Raw genomic sequence first — 16,355 nt, forward strand, 5'->3', positions numbered from 1 at the left:
ATCTAGCTGAGGCGGGCATTCCCATGCTCAACTTTATAAATTCATTTTGGTACATAGAACAGACGATCGTCTGATGGTAGACTGATAATTCTCTGCTGAAATTATCATCCTTTGAGTAGGATGATCATCTGCTGCAATGATGTACATAACAAATGTCTTTATATCCTGAATATATATATCGCAGCCCGGATGGATGAAACTAGATCCGGGGTCTTCAAACTCGTTCGATCTTCACTCTAAGTACAAGTCGATCCATGTGAGAATTGCGCTGAAGTCGAACATGGAAAGACATCGCTTGATTACCGGTCAATAATGTAAACCGTTAACAAGCGCGAGAGGAATCACCAATAATGATAATGACCCTCAAGGTACTGCAGTACAATTCACGTGGTGTGAATAAAGGACTTGGCGTCGAACACCACGCAAAATCTTCTGGTCGAAGGTCATTGATGTATACCTGTCGCCGGAAGTGAGAAACTTGCCATTGAGGCATGCAAGCTTCAAAGTACTGGGGGGGTTGTTCCTAGATCAACTTCTCGGATAATGAGCTGAAGTCGACAAGAAGCGATCCGTCAAAGGAGGGCCTTAATGAATCCCACATCAGTGACACGGAACAGAGTTAACGATTTTAGTGGAGGTGAAAACAATCTGTGAAATATGATTCAGGGTGGCGATCATGGGTGGATGAAGGATAATGTATGGCAGTGGATGGGACACGGTTGACTCTTTCTGAACAACATCTCTTGAACATATAACGACACTGATGTGATGGATCGGTAGCATTACCCCAAATGTGGATGGTTTGGCGAGGACCATGGTGATGAGACCGGTGAATGAAACAACCCAACCCGATGTGATACGGAGGACAAAGTGTCATGTTCAAGAGCGACTTGCTACCATTAAAGCTTTGAGGTTCTCCCAATTTTTCCCCAGTCATTTCTGACCAGTACCTCTTTATTTTTGTCAAGCTTGAGGAGGATAACATATGCTTGTTCTATAACCTGCCCTTCGGGCAAGCCCATCGCTATGTTTTAACGAGCCTAGCGATAGGGAAACTCGCTCTCGTCTAAAGACAAGTTTGTCGCTATTTAATCATTTTAACGAGTCTAACGACAAAGAAAACTCGGTCCTTTTCATTTTTAGAGAGTCTGAAAAGGTACAGAAAGCTAACTCCAAAATTCCTTTTTCGTCATCTAATCCCTTAAGTCCGAAAAAGTATAAAACAATACAGAAGGGATGAGTTTTCGATTACTTTAACGAGCCGAATAAAACAAGCGCTCGACCTTTTTGTGCAATAATCCCTCAGGTCCAAAAAGATTAAAATCTAGAGGAGGGATAGCTCTTCCGGTCCTTTTAACGAGCTGGAAGGCCAAAACTCGGCAAACTTTTCATATTTTACGAGTCAGATGAAAAGAGCTCAAAGAAGACTCGTCTTTTGAGGAACGAGTGATAAACAGGGATAGCAACTGATTCCAGGTACAGGTTGGAATTTTCCAATCACGGTAGTGTCACAAGGATGGCTAGGTGAAATCACTCTTCGCAGCTGTTCCTCAAAATGGGTAAACAATCATATGGAGGTGAACGATCGGCCAAATGACGATGGAGGTGGCGGGTGCAAACACGACCAAGGCTTTTTATGGCTGATAAAATTACGATCACAAAGGTTATTTACCGGGATAGGTTCTTTTTTTAGATAAAAATGAGCTTAAACTCTGGAGGAAACATTGCTCACTGCTTTTATTTATTTTTTAACGAGCATGAACTTTATGCTAAAACTGCTCGATATACCAGTCATAAGATAAGAAATGTCTCCTGCAAGATTCCAATTTTTATAGAGCTTGCACCTCACATAAGCTATGCTCTTTGGCAAATTTTGACCTTTGCCCCACATCCTTTCTTTATGTAAGTTAGGAAACGATCAATGACCGCTCTTTGCTTACACTCCAAAAGGTTTGCATGCCCCCAGGTATAAGGTACAATTTCAAGGCTGCCCCTACTTATCCTTCAAAACATTTGTTTTGATGGGTGAGGCTTGCCTCTTTCAGGTTATCCAAAAAATGGTTTTATTTGCTGCCGCAAATGAAACTCTTTTTCTGGCGATGTCTATCATTAGGTTACTCAACGATGGTTACTATTTGTTGCAGCAAAGGAATCTCTTTCTTTGGAGGCTGCCCCTACTTATCCTCTAAAACATTAGTTTTAATGGGTGAGGCTTGCCTTTTACCCAAAGATGGTTACAATTTGCTGCCGCAAAAGAATCTCTTTCTTTGGTAGCCTACCTGTTTAGACAAAGGTGAATGACTAAAATCATCAAACACATAACTTTGACAAAAGAATCCTGTTCCAGAACAACCCCTCTTCCTTCTTTCGGATGGGGTACGGACTAGTCATATTCTTCCGCGGAAATTCTACTTTATACCCAAGGTTTCCTCTGCCCGAAGCAGACCAGGATGCATGCCCCCTGGGTTCCAGTCCCATCTTTCCGAATCACTCGCATTCATCGGGAAGGAGGACTGGGGGTGGAGACATTTCTCGGGTGAAAAGACCATTGAGGGTTGGTATTTGACTATTTGCGATGCGTGATCCCGGAAATGAAAGTTGGTCTACGAGCTTGACCATTCTTCCTTCGTGTGGAAAACACATTACTCTAAAGAGTGAGGAGACTATAGCTCCCATGCAATATATACAGTCTCGTCCAAGGAGTAGGTTATAATCCAAGGGTCCTTGAACGACCATCACGTTCATTTGAACGGTCTTCCCTTTCAATGTAACAGGCACATTGGGGAGGATCCCTAACGGTCGACTGGTTCCTTTATCAAAACCCGAGAGATTTCTTATCTCAGGCAAAAGCTCCGGGGAACCCAGTGCTTTCCAAGCAATAGAGGAAAGGATACTCACAGATGCCCCTTCATCAATGATAGTTCCAGCCATTACCATTCTGTAGATTTGGACTATGATTCTGAATGGTATACTGGCTGGTAACCGGGGTCTGCCTAGTTGGTTCCAATCAAAGGACACAACCAGGTTGCTTGGTGGTGGGACCGAATACACGGCCGGATACGATCCTGACGATGTTCCTTCCTGCGATAAAGGAATGGGCGCATTCCCCTGATGCTCATCAGAATCTGTGTTGATGAAAAGAATCTGGATGGTGTCATCCTTTTTCTCTTCAGTGAGGGTGTCACTTGAAGATGAATCTTCAGTGACGGTGTCATTTGAGGATGAAACCTCTGAAGGAAAAACCGGGTCAACTGCCGTATCGACCTTTAGACTTTCGTCTGGTCTGGATTCAGTAGGTTCATTTTCAATGACTGACGCTTCAGCTGACCACTTGAGCGGGCCAGCTGCATTTTCAACCAACAAAGGACTTGGCACGAGTTTTTTGTATCCAGGAGGAAGTATTACCGGTGAAACCGGGCGATCTTCCAAAACTCTCTTCGCTTCGTCTAAGAAGGGACAACGGTGGATGGCGTGACCGCCTTCACACAGTTTGCAGGGGGATCTTGCTCCCCCTCTTCGTCTTGAACCTTCACTTTCGCTGGTTGACGGTAAGCAATCAACATGGCTATCAGAGGTTGATGCTCCCGAATTGTGCAAATGAGGTGACCAGTCCCTTAGTATCCGGGGAATACAGGGACATTCTCTATGGAAGTGGTCTCCTTTACATATGACACATGGCGATTTAGGCCCGGGTCTGTGCTGTGTGTGGGTTTTTGTCAGATGTCTTTTGCTTGCCCCCAGTTGCCTTAGGCTCCTTCTTCTTCTTCTCTTTCTTCTTCCTTTCCTTCTTCTCCATGGGAGCTTGGCTTTTGCCAGCCCCACCTTGCGAAGATGGAGGATTAGAGGAAGAGTTATAAGAAGTAGAAGGCTGGTGGGAAGCTCTAGACTGATCTAACTGTTGACTCGACTGTTCAGGAACCATGGTGGTCTGAACTACATTAGTTGAGAAAAGCCAAATAGGCAGGCCAATTGTCAGTCCTGGAAGCGACAATGTGGCCATGTGGGGCGCACCGACTTCTCCCCAAGAGGAGAATGGACTAGGATTTCCATCATGTGGAGTTCCTTGGTTGGGGCGTTCCATGTTCTCGACTTAAGATCAACGCGGGAATAGGAGGTGATTATGTTCCGTTTAAAATAAATTTTATAACGACGCTTAGACACAACTTGCTTTTTCACTTTTTAAGAGTCGAGAAAAAGCTAAAGATGACTCTAGTCTCCTTCGATGTTTTAACGAGCCCGAAGTGACAAATGCTCGGATGGACTTTTTCAGTTATAGAGTTTGAAAAAGGCCAAAAGAAACTGCTCTGGAGTTCTAGGCAGAGGGTGTGCCAAACTTTTCGCAAAACCACAGAATATGTTTTACGGTACGAGTGGTCGATCTTCGTGAATGCTGTGTTCACTGCATTGCGATCAGTAGGGCGGCCGACACGGTTTCCTATTGGATAAAGGCTTTATTCCTATAGGGGTCTCCCAATATATACGCGACGGTACGTGGGAGCGCAAGTCCGTATTGATACTTATCGCTTCACCGTGGAGGAATCACCCAACCACTCAACGCTAAGATATCACGTTTAACGACGCCGGAACACGTCTCTAGCTTAGACCTCTAGATGTTTGCGTTATGTTTCAATGCGTTGTTATGTAAATTCAATTTATTTTAAGGTTGATCTTGTTTAGCAGTTTGCCTTTATGGATCACCACGAGATGTATAGTAACACTCCTAAATGCAGTCTAAGATGATAAGCAAACTTTTCAATCTTTCAACTTTGAAAACCTTAACTACTGAGGGAAAAGAAAGATAACACCTTTTCACACAGATCATAGAGCACACACTAATGCACTTTTTCCTAAATCGACATGCAAGCTGTCATAATGCATATGCACAATGCAAGTATTTCTTTTCTCTTTCTTAATGTTGGTGAAATGCAAAAAGAAAGCTGTTGTATAATTTTGAATTCAATTTCAAGTGAAAGCAAACAAGCTTGTCCAAAATCAAAAGACACCTTGAGATTTACTTGTTTCGACACTAGAAATATATAAACTCAAACCAAATGACGAAAGCAAAAGCTCAATCAACTATGAACAGCAAATGAACTAACTCTTAAGATCAAAACGACACTTTATCACAGGTCTAGATCTAAGAGGTCACAGCAAGACTAGTTCACTTTCGTTATGGGAAACTGTAAATGCATAAGAAATACACAAAGAACAAACACAGTTTCTTTATACAACTGAGGCGGAATAGTGACAAGGAAAGTTGGTTTCAGATAGGCCCACTGACTGGTAACAAACAGCAAAAACAAGAGTGAAAACAAGGCAAGAACCAGCAGGAAACCCCAGCAGCACAAGGCAGGACTGGTCCAGCGCAGGTGGAACACTGCCTGTTTGACCTTCAGCACAGGTAGCCCCTTCGGGAACTGCGCTGAAATGCAAACAGCCTTTGTACAGCCTGCACTGAAGAACGAAACTTTCGTTTCTGGTGGTTTCCGGGTCACAGATTGCTCAAAAATTCACAGTTTTTGCTCAAATCAGAAGCTATCAGTCAAGGACACACTAAGGGATGACAAGGAGGATGAAAAGCTATCACTAAGAGCTTATTAGAGTCCTTGTGGATCAGCTCTTCAAATCATAAAATTGCCCAGAAACTGAGCTAGAGTAGCTGCCCTCTACTTTGTATTTGAATGATTCAAACACAGTTCGATTCGGTACTCCCTTTGTTTATGAAATGAATAGCAAAAAACACAAACAACCAACAAGATACGATCCCCAGCGGAGTCGCCAATTTGTTGTTGGGAAAAGTATCCAATACGGAATGACCCTATCCCACTCTAAGGGTGATAGTACCTCAGCAACAACTGAATACAAAGCTATTTAAGATTACTTCTTTATGAGATGAGAGAGAGAAGAGAAAAGGGATCCATTAACCGTTATCTTCCGCTAATGGTTGATCCAATCTTCCCTCTTGCTGCTTGCTCCTAGCTCCTTGCTCTTTCACCGGCCCAGCTACACAAAGATCCTGTAAAAGCACAAAGAAAGGAAACTACAAGAAGCATACATCCATAACTGATTCAAGGATTAGAATAAATCAAATATACAAGCATCAATTCATCATAGAGACACATGCATATAGAAGAACCTCAGATACTTTATTAATGGAAGAAGTAAAGTTCTGAGAGTGTTACAACCATAATAGGCCCAATCCTGCAACACCTCCCAGCAGAAAGAAATCTCCTCTTCACCTCCTTCAAAGCAATCACCCAATAGTTCTATACACAAACCAACAGCACTTCCTTACTTGCACAAAATTCCAGCCTCCTTAGACCTCATGAGAGAGCTCTATATATAGGAGATTTGGAGAAAGGATGAGTCAGCTTGAGACTGACATGAAGCTGACTAGTGTCCTCTCCCACTTTAGTTAATCTTCAGTTCTTGAGTCCACTTGGAGATTCTTGCTTCCACTTGGAGATCAAGACCCTCTTACTCATCACAAGGCGAATTCCTTGACCCAAGTGTCAGTTTGGAAACTTCCTGGGCAATTGACACCTTGCAGAATGACTGTGCCACTTGGCCAATCTCGCCCAGCGCAGGTAGCCTTCATTAGATTTGACATTCAGCGCAGGTACAGAGTGGAGCAGTTGACATTCAGCGCAGATGCTCAGTGGAGCAGCTGACATGATCCAGAAATAGCTTGTTTTTGAGTGTTTTCAGGTGGAGAACTGATTTTCAGTGCTGTGGTTTGCTGACCTTGTTCCTCTAAGGGTAAGAACAACATGTTTAGGGACTTTGGATCCCTCAGATTATTGACATTTCATGCTTCATGCTGTTAGGCACAAAAATGTCTATAACACCATATCGAGTCATCAATGCACATCTCTTGCTTATTCTTGCTTATATGCTTAATATTCTCAAATCTAAAAGAAGAAGAATTTGTCACTAGAGGGGAGCTTAATATACCACCCTTTATTCATCGGGCTACAACCCAGAATATCCATCAGTGGACTACTACCAAAAATATCTATCGACGGGCTAATACTCGGAATATCTATCAATGGGCTACTACCTGGAATATATGTTAATGGTATACTACCCAAAATATCTTTCAATGGGCTACTACCCAGGATACCTGTCAACAGGCTACTACCTAGAATATCAGTCAATGGGCTACTACCCAGAATATTAGTGAGTGAGCTACTACTCGTATCATCATTAAAGAGCATATCATCAAGGAGAATATATCAACCTAGAACCACATCGAGGAGCTACTACTCAACCCAGAAATGGGGGAGCTACCACTATGACCCCGTATCAATAAATAGGTGATATAGGGGAGTTACTACTCAACCCATCCTATTTCCTACCAATCTTCCCAACAATTACCCTCAATAGTCATGTGGTATAACACCTTCATCATAATATTAGCTTGGACGAGATACTCGACTTTCCAAAGGTAAGGATCTCACACCTCCAAGCCTCGTCAGTTGTTGGCCAGATGAGGAGGGATAATCCCAACAAGCCCAACTCGTGAGTATGATGCCAACTGGGGTATACTCTGCAAAGACTAAGATAGGGTGAGCTACTACTCCAACCCTATGGGTAATATATGGGGGTGATATCCTATTTTCTAGAGTTCCCTCAACCCCATGATCCCTCTATCTAAATTCCATACCCTGGGAGCTCATACAGGGGAGGAAGATCTTGTCTCAGTGTCCTTGGTCAACGAAGCTCCCATCATACTCATATCATTGTACTTGTATAAGGTAATCATCATGTATTTGTGGAAGTTGTCTCCTGTTCATATAGGAAATCAAATCAAATATCATGTTAGAACATAAATAATCATATAAATAAAAAAGGGATACAATAATCATCCTCCCTCTCAAGGAGGTGTCAAACACAAGCCAAGGCTTTTATCGTACAACTGCACTTTCTCAATATATGAAAATATCTCAGTCCAAACAATACATATGGGATTCTCTGCCTCTCTAGTCATCGCAATATATCCATGTCATATTCAAAACTTTTTCAAACATCTCTTCAAACGCTTCTTCATCCCGCTCCATAGCTAGTCATGTTACCAACATTGTACTCAACCACGGTCATGCTACAGACCTCTCAGGTAGAACTCATATGTTCTCATCTCATGAATAATGATCCCAATCAGCATCATCATATCCATACAATCATATATCATAGGAATAATATCTCGGACCAAGAATAGATCATATCATGCAAATATCTCAAAGGATTCTTGGCAGAAACTCAATGTGTATGAAGTGGCTCAATCATGAACCGACTCAAGTTCTATGCATATCATGTATATACACAGATGGATGTTCAAAATTATTCAATCAATTGTTAGTTTCCAATTTAATGAGAGTGTCCAAGGATTTGCATTTCCTCTTTCCAATACTTCTTCAATAGATTTGCAATATAGATTATCTTTTCCCAATTTCAGAAATGCATTCATCATTCCATTATTTATTATTTCGAGCTTTAGAATCCATCTCCCTCTTACTTAGATCGTCATAGGCTCATCACCTGTCAAGATTATACCATCAGTATATAAAACCAAAACCAAAGTCATACCTTGGGACATTTCTGAACTAGAGGTTTGGATCAACACATCATCCTAGCTTCACTAGATAACAGTGAATGCGTACATATCTGGATCGAGGAGCTTGCTTCATGCAATTCTCTATGCAAACATAACACTTTACCAAACCAAATTTCTTAGCTTTTCATAAACCAATGTAGATCATAATTAATATCAAAATCATCAATATCACACTTTCAAGTTGTGATACCAGGTGACACATAGAGCTCATATCAAGTCTTGACTTCATCTATTATCACACAATATCAAACTTCATTAAGTCATTCTCATGATCATAATACAAGTCATTTATGTTACTACAAGCAAATTAATATACGAAGGATATATCATACAAATGTCAATACTTCAACCAATTTTCTAAGAATGAGAAGGCCAATACAAAACCATTATCAAATACCAATATAAGTCATGTTAGAACTCTCAACACTGCTCATCTATATCAATCAACCAAATCATGTCAAAATATTGTAATACAAACTTCCAAAACAATTACATATCTGTATTTCATCCACCTGCAAACACAAGTTCATTCTACATATTCATATTATAGTAAACATTCAAACTTCCCTACTCTCATATCCTTCTGTTATCTGGTACACATCTGTAGAACTAGCATCCTCCAGGTGAACATCTTACTTCATGCACAAAACTTCATTTTTATGTGATCTGCAGGTAGAGTCACACTCATAGGCCTTCCTCTGTGCAACTAGGACCCACAATCACACTCTTCAAGATGATATGCGAGCGATTTTGGCAAGACCAACCCAGAAGTTATCTTTAGAACCTTGCTCTCACCCTTGAGATTACATCCATGTAACTAGGAGGATATAGTCACACCTATAGCCTTTCTTCTGTGCGATTGAGGCTTTGAGTGGGATAAAAATATCTTACCTTAGTTCAAACCTTTGCCATAAATCATACTTCAATAAAACAAAATATACATATAATGAAAATGGTAATATGAGAAAGAATCTTGAGGAGATATTTTCCCTCTGAATGGGAATCCACTTCATTCTTCTTATTTCATGTCATCAACCTGTCTATACTAGATTCATGCAACAACAAATCTATTAAATCATAAAATCAAACATATATCCATCATGGTCATCAACATCATGACATCAATCCTTCATCAGGTTATGAGAGTCGAGTGATTAGGGTATCAGACAGATGTAACAATATCAAGTCAATCCATCAAGTTTGGACAATAAATTTTACAATATGCCATAGTTACTCATCACATCAAGCCATGACCGTAGTTAGTAAAAAGATATAGAATATAAACCTCATATTTATACCTATATCATCAAGGTTACCATGCTTATCATTATCAATATGATCAAGTAAGGTCATTCAATAGAACTTTATCAAAACAAAAAGAGCTTCAACTCTTTTTCCCATATTTTCATCATGTTCATCACAAGCATTATAAAGGGTCAATGAACTATCCTTATATGTGAAATCCATCATGACTTATGCATGATAAGTATCAAGAGTATCATCTCAGGGTGCTAGCCTTCTTTATGAGATCAACATATCCAATATATAGATGTTGGCCAAACATCGAGTATACCATAAGGATCAAATATCCCCATTTAAAGAAGATCAAAATTTCAATACCAGGTGTACCATTTCATCATAGGAAACATAAATCCAAATAATGTTCATGAGTCATAGGCATTCTCATCATACCTTAGGGCTGACCTATCCATTCAATGTAGCATTCCCTTCATAGCTTGTGGTATTCAAATACCTGTGCACCTTCTCATTATACATAGGCAGCTTGTAGCACTTTGTCACCTTTTCAAAGAGTGCCTCTTTACCTTTTCCATCTCTAGTCATCTTTCCTGCATTTCAAATGATCATCAAGAAGGATCCACTTATGACATATCATCACGGAGGTTAGAAATATCTATATGCTTAAATACCCATGTAGGAATCATACAAGTCTAAATAAAAGTAGGAAGCATCATAGGTCAAGAAATACTTATCTTCAATGAGAGGTGATCCTCTCCATCCTTAAAGAGCCATCAATGTCCATTTTCCACATACCAATGTTGCCTTCAATTAACCAACCAAGCCTCCTGGGACTATCCCATCTAGGGATTCATCAAATATTTCATAAGTTCTTGAGCATATTCACATTGACCATGCTAGGTTTCATATCTCATATCGATTCCATAAACCAGGGTTTATATAAAAAACCTAGCCTCATAAAACCCTAATAATCAAGGTGCCTAAGGTTTTCTTCAAACCCTATAATTCTTTTAGGTATCCACCATCCTCTTCTTGCTTTCATCAATGGTGTCATCATCGAGGTGATCTCCATGGCTTTTCTTCAGCCCAAGTTTGATACAATGTTAAATTTTATTAGGAATAAATTGTGCTTTACTTTGATAATTGCATTTATTCATTAACACATTAAGTTCACCCCTTAACATCATAAAATTATTCATGTTTACATCACTATTCATTAGCATATGCAACTATGTAGAAAGAATAATATCATCATCATCAATGCAACGGAACATAAAGGAACAATAGAAGAAAAGCATGGACTCATAGAGACACTGGGATTGGTCAGAGACTAGGGAAAAACCCACTATGGGGAGATCTTGCAAATTCTTCTTCTTATAGATTGTCATCAAATGATTCAGCAAAAGCGAGTAAAATGATCCATATCTTGACAAGAACTAGAACATCCATGAAATGAACCTAAACATCCTTGTATTCAAAACCCTGATTTTGAGGACTGTAATGTATTGTCATTGTCTATAGCCTACTACTGAACACTGTTATCACTAAGCAGAATATTCAAAGTACCAAAGTTTCATATTTTAGTCTTGGATGCATGGAGGAGGAGTTATGTGAGTGCCTATGGCAATCCTGGATTGATCCAGGTGGCTCCAGAGACACACAGGACAAAGAGGGCTTATGAACACTCGAAAATCAAATTGTTTAGAATGATGTCGACCTAGGACCAAAGCATAGATCTCTTCGTACTGATCGTGGTGGTGTGAATGGTTCGTAAATCTGAGCTCATATGAGGGAGAATGAGCCAGTCAAAGTTTTGGTCAAAGTTGGGTTGTGGCCTAGGTTTAAGTGTCCTACAATTTGACTGACCTTGAGGCATGAAACCTAGCTCCCGAAATCAGTTGAAATTGTGGCCTCGTTAATTTTGCTAAAGAATTGAAAAAAATACCTTATTTTTAAATAAAAAAATATTATGGTGGCAGGCCACCACCCCCGCCACCCCCAAAATCCCCACATAACAAAAATAAAAAAAAATTTGGCGGACGGACCATCACCCCTATCAGCCCTCGCACAACCTTACACCATAAAAATATATTTTTACGGGCTCGGGCCTCCAACTGTCATTGCCCAAACCAAATTTATGTACACTATTATGGGGTGGGCACGGGCCACCTCCAGTGTTCCCGACCCACACCCCAAAATACATACAACACATAATACGGGACCGACGGGGGTCGAACCTGCCCGACCCACATGGTTGGCCCCCAAGCAGGTGGCCCCAAAACCAAACACTCCCCATTAATACGTAACCAAACCACTTAATGTGCCTCCAAATGGATACGGGGTTATGGGGGCGAGCCACCCAATGTGGACCCGACCCCCCATTCATAATTCAATTCATTTAAAAAACAAAACTATAATGTGGTAAAAATAGGAGGGGCGGGGTTTGACCACCCAACCCATTCTCAACTAATGCCTCATTTTACCACTGTGCCAACCAACCTATGTGGTTACGTCCGCCGGAAATTTTACATATAACCCTCATTTCATCAATGCGACGTGGATGGAGGAGGAACCAGAAGCAGGCACGAATTTCAAGACAGAGGAGGTAGAATCTTGGCACACAGTTCGAGGCAATATTTTGCAGGAGGGGTGAATTTTCACTTTGTCAAATTTTGACAAATTTTATATGGTTTCAGCACTTTTCGATGCCACGAATTCAATGGCATTGTCCATGTCTCCATGAAAGTTCTACATTTTTCGGCCATTTTTCAGTATGCAGGTGGAACCATGATTGCTACAAAAATAGGGAGCGGAACCATGATCCTTGAAATTTTCCCGAGGAGGTAATTTTTCTCCATGTCGGAATATAGTCAAGTTTACAGTCATTTTTCATGGTTTTTTGTAGGGGTTGCAATGGCGAGGTTAGAACCACCTTTTGGGTTGCATATTTCCAGTCCACCTATGGAGTAGAATCTTTGAGGAATCGAGGGGGAATCTAAAAGATTCCTTGAGCCCCAGATTCTCAATTTTTCAGAATTCAGAAATTGGACAGTCGATTTTGCACTATTCGACACCGCAAATTTGATGGTGCATTTAGATTTCTCATTCTCTCATTCTATTCTTCATACAATTTTCTAAGTCGAATGCAGGTGTCAACATTCATGTGCGAGCAACCATTTCCATGTGATTCGATGCCATGAGATCGATGGCACGAACAACTTCGGCTGTTTGACATCTACTTCTTCAGATGGCCCTTGGTTGTGAGGTATATGTTGTGTTCATGTACTTCTTCATTATGCATTGTGTTGCACAGGTCCTTGTTGATGCTTGATGTGGGATCCTATTTCTTATTCATTTTCATGATTCTTGCTTGATGTGATGCGGAATCATCTCTGTGATGTACTTATTGTTAGGATTTGTCATATTTTGTTTTGAGATCCCTTTGTTGTATGTTGATGGCATACTCATGTGTCACCATGCATGTTTGCTTTAAGAGCCCTTTTATGCCATGTTGGCGAGATGCTCATCATGCATGAGTTTGTGTCATACTGATAGGAGTCCTTTTGACTTAGAGTTCCTGTAGTGGAACATCTCTTGGGGCCACTCCTGCGTGAGGGCATTTTCCTTGTATGGTTGCAACATCCCCTCTATGTACATCATCATTATTGACAACACTTAATGAAGCAGCCTACACTATCTTGACACTGGGGCCCGAAGACTTAGTCCCTCCTGGACGAACTCCGTTATCAATGGCTTATGTTTTCATGCGTTGATGATTGACATGTTCCTCTTCTTTACAACATGCAGATGTATTCACTTATGTTCTTTTAAAAATGAAATTTAACACATCATGAAAGTAAAAGGTCTTGGAAGGGTCCTTTGTCACACCCAGACCTGGATCATGGATGCTCGCTGGTGAACTGTATGCGTGCAATTGGGGACAAATACCCTCATATCTACCTCAAACCCTAAATGCTCACTTAAGGTTGTTGCGTGAGCGTATGAGGCTTCCCAGATGCACCCTTGTCCATTATGTGTGTGCGTCCGAGGCCAATAATTCTTATTTACAAGCTAACAATTGAGAAACAAAAACCCTAGATCCGTGTGAGCTTCAACCCTGTAGATTCGGACCCTTGTACGAACTTTCTCCATCAGACTTGTGTGAACTAAGACAATAGAAGGTAAGAGAATATGGCTTGATCAATGTGTCGAAATGAGCTTGAGGTCTCTCTAATTTATAGTCTTCCATGAGCGTCCACTTGATGTTGAGGTCGACCTGTCTAATTGTACATATGCATAGGGCCGACGTGAGCCAATATACATGAGTGTATTCATAAATTCAAAAACCAACTTCTACTTATCCAAACGAGGTGATCTTTAGGTCGATTTTGGTCCTCTAAAAAAGAGGAATTCAATGCAATCAATGTCTCAATCATGTGAGCTTTCCAAAGTGGAATTTTACCGCAATTTCATAATTTTAACATCCTCTTGGTCTTCTTGTTCTTCTAGATCTTCCTCTTGGGGATTATAACTGATTGATTCATCTAATTTTCCATATTGTTCCTATCTTCTTTTTTGTAGATATGACTCATTGATTATCACATCAATGCTTTCAAAGATCTTGTAAATTATTACTTTGTAGCATTTTTTTCCTTTGCTCCTGGAGGAGTAGTCAAGTATAATTCTTTCACCTTCTCCGAAATAAACTTTTCCTATGTTGTCTTCATTTCTTTTGATGTAGAATTTGCTTCCAAATACCTTGAAGTGTTTTATTGAATATGGTATTCCATACCATAGTTCGTATGAATTCTCCCCAAAAAGTATTTGCCACTTTTGTCTCATTAAACATTGCTCTTCCCATTTATTGAATAATCTTGTTTAGTCTCTCAACCACCATTATGTTGAGGGGTATTTTTAATTGAAAATTTTCTCTTAATCCCATGTCTCTCACAAAAAACATTGAATTCAATGGACATGAATTATCCTCCTTTATTTGATCTTAAGCACTTAATATTCAATTCCATTTCATTCTCAATCTATGATTTTAAGGTATTGAAATTATCTAAGGATTTAGATTTATCTTTTAACAAAACAACCCATGTCATTCTAGTATAATCATCAATTATGAGCCTGGAGTATCTCTCACCTCATGGATATTGATTTCTTGTGGGCCCACAAAGATTTGTATTCATAATTTTTAAATGTCTTGTTGTTGAATGCTCCTTTTCCTTGAAATGAACTTGTGTTTTTTTTCTAAATTGGCATGCCTTGAAAATAGTATTCTATGGATTTGAGATCTTGGGTATGTCTCACACAACATCCTTTTTTCCTAACTTGACAAGATGATCAAAGCTAAGATGACCTAGTCTCTTGTTCCCTTACCATCTCTCATCCATTTTTTCCTTGTAACAACACTCTTTGCCTCCATTTAGTACATATATAATGCTCGAGGTTCTAATTTCCTTCATAATTGCTTTACCTGAGTTTTCCTTCTTTACTTCACAACCATTTGAATGAAATATGACATCATATAGTTGTTCAAACATTTGGCTAACACTTAATAAATTATGTTTAAGACCATCAACATATAGTACATTCTGACCTTTGGTATTTCCATTATCCAAAACAACTATCCCTTTTCCCATTATTCTTGATGGTTCATTTCCCCAAAAGTAACACTACCTCCTCTATCTCCATTTAGATTTAAAAACTTTCTTGTCTTGTGTCATGTGATTTAAATAACCACTATCAACATGCCAATGGTTTCCTTGATTTTGAACATAGAGATAAAATCCTTGATCTTTTACATTCGTAGGGTTCTTTTTCCGAACCTTAGTGAATTCTTTTTTCTTGTCTTTCTTCTAAGAACTTATCATCTTTCTTCTACACTCATTTTCCTTATGCCCAAAGTTATTGCATAATTAACACTCAATTTCATCCAAAAGAGAAGAAAATGCATTGTTCTTTCCATCATTATTAACATAGCAATTTCTATATCTAGGAGTTGGGGCCCTATTTTGACATTATTTAAATGACATTTTACCTAATATTCATAAGTTTCCCTTTGTTCCTCATTCATTACTACCTTCATTACCATATATTTGTTCATTCCTACCTCATACAAACTTCATAAGATATATGAGAATTAATATGGTTGATTTACATGATTTTATGGTTACTTGGAATGGTTTTTGTCATTTCCTAACTCGCTTCTAAAATGTTACTATTGTTTCTATGTAAATTTGTTGATATAGGTATGGAAAGTTGTCGTAGTATATAGTTGGAGAGGTAGTTTTTCCACATTATTCAAAATTCGATAAAGATGTATCAAGAAAATATAAAACATGGATTTTATGTAGAATATGATTTTTTAGGTGACACAGGGGAAAAATCCTCAAAAAGTGAAAACTAAGGAATGTTTGGATGATGTTCCAAAATAGATTTTTTCAAATTATTCTCTGAAATATGTACTCCCCTGTTTGAC

Source organism: Pinus tabuliformis, chromosome J (genome assembly GCF_031772625.1).
Source record: "Pinus tabuliformis cultivar Carrire ecotype Pingquan chromosome J, CPIR1, whole genome shotgun sequence".
Taxonomy (NCBI): domain Eukaryota; kingdom Viridiplantae; phylum Streptophyta; class Pinopsida; order Pinales; family Pinaceae; genus Pinus; species Pinus tabuliformis.